The sequence below is a fragment of the Tupaia chinensis genome, unplaced genomic scaffold (assembly GCF_000334495.1).
Source record: "Tupaia chinensis unplaced genomic scaffold, TupChi_1.0 Scaffold144255_1, whole genome shotgun sequence".
NCBI classification, from domain to species: domain Eukaryota; kingdom Metazoa; phylum Chordata; class Mammalia; order Scandentia; family Tupaiidae; genus Tupaia; species Tupaia belangeri.
Window position 1 is genome coordinate 218071 of NW_006204113.1, and position 1591 is coordinate 219661.

The following is a 1591-nucleotide window of genomic DNA, read 5'->3' on the forward strand; positions in this document are numbered from 1 at the left end:
TCAAGCTGCAGGGTCTGCCTCCAATCGAGAAATCAGTGATGTGGGATTCAGCCGCCTTAATGTCCATGCTACCTGCTGGCTCTAAAAAATTGTTTTAGGTATTTTTACAATATGTGGTATTTTCCTGGAACAAAATCTCTACCTACTAGATGCCCTGCAGAGTCAAAATCTTTGGGGCCTGTCATGTTTTCGTCCCAACACGAGCCCGCCAGAGGGCGCCCGTCCTCTGTCTATCCAGTCTCCATCCGCCACTCGGAAAATCCAGGTTAAATTTAACATTCGGGAAAAGTCTTTCGCATTTGATCCACAATTATTTACCGAGATTTTATTGTGCCGCCAGGTACCGGGCTAGGTTCACAAGACACAGAGGCGAGCTAAGCGCGATTCCCACAGAGGCTTGGATCACTGGGGGGTGAAAGTAACCAGCTACAATAACGAGCGGGCAGTGAGTTTCTAGGTCCGATGTCAACGGCTCCAGGCCTCAGAAACCCGGAGCGAACCGTAAATCGACCTGGGATTGCTTCCGCTCTGTAACCAGGGTAACGACCTCTGCCCCCACGGCGTTTGCTCCGGCCGAGCCAGAGACTCAAACCCCCTCCCCCCTTGTATGTCCTGCTTAATTCGGGATCCCTGGAGTTCTCTGACAGCTCACTTCGCCCAGGTCTACACTTCAGTTTCCTAGAGCACGGGACACGACTCACACAGCGGCCGCAATTGGCTCCGCCTAGTCCTTTCCGGTTTAAAACCCGCGGGCTTTCCTGTTCTAATTCCTGGATTTCCTGTTTTGGTTCTCGCGATAGTTATGAGCCCTCGCGTGAAGTTCGCTTCTCGTCCGTCTTGCGAGGGCAGAGTGTTTGCTGCCCCCGGCTTTCGATCCTCTCTGTCCAGGAGTACCGTCTGGCCCTAAAATTCGGGAACCCCTAAGCGAAAGCGCTCGGTCGAGTCCGGGGTGCTGTTCGAGGGCTGAGTCCCGGCGCTTGGCTCCCGGGGCCGCACTGCGCATGCCGAGCCGGCGCCGCGGGGCGGTCCCGGGACCCGGGCTGGAGGCGAGCCGGGCCCAACGGCGCCTCCCCGGCTGCAGCCGCGGGTCCCTCCCCCTGCACGTTTAACTGCGGCGCGGTTTCTTACACCGCTTGGGGCAGGCCGGGGCGGGGCCTGGTCGATCGGCGGGCCTCCAGGAATGCTTTCCTCCCCGCCCCCAACCTAAAGTGCCACGGTGGCGCTGGTGGCGGTCGTGAGATCGAAGGCCTCCAGCCCTTCCATCCTCCCAACCGTAAGCTGTAATCCCGACCCAAAGCGACGCCCGCCGCCCGCCGATGAGACGCCCTGCCGCCGCCAGTCGGTTCCGGCTTCTCATCAGCTGGTTACTCCCGCGGGTCGAAGCACCTGCCGGATGTGGGAGGCAGATGTAAACACATCTCGGTTTTGTGCCCCGGTGGGGAAGCTGGGTGGGCAGGCTTGCAGTCGGTCCTGGAAAGCCGACCGTGGGCTGCGGGAAGACATTGGCTGGCCCTGCCTTCCAGGAGCGTCCAGACATCAAAACGAAATAGCTTCACACCACAGCTCCTATCCCCCACCCCCCCACCCCAAT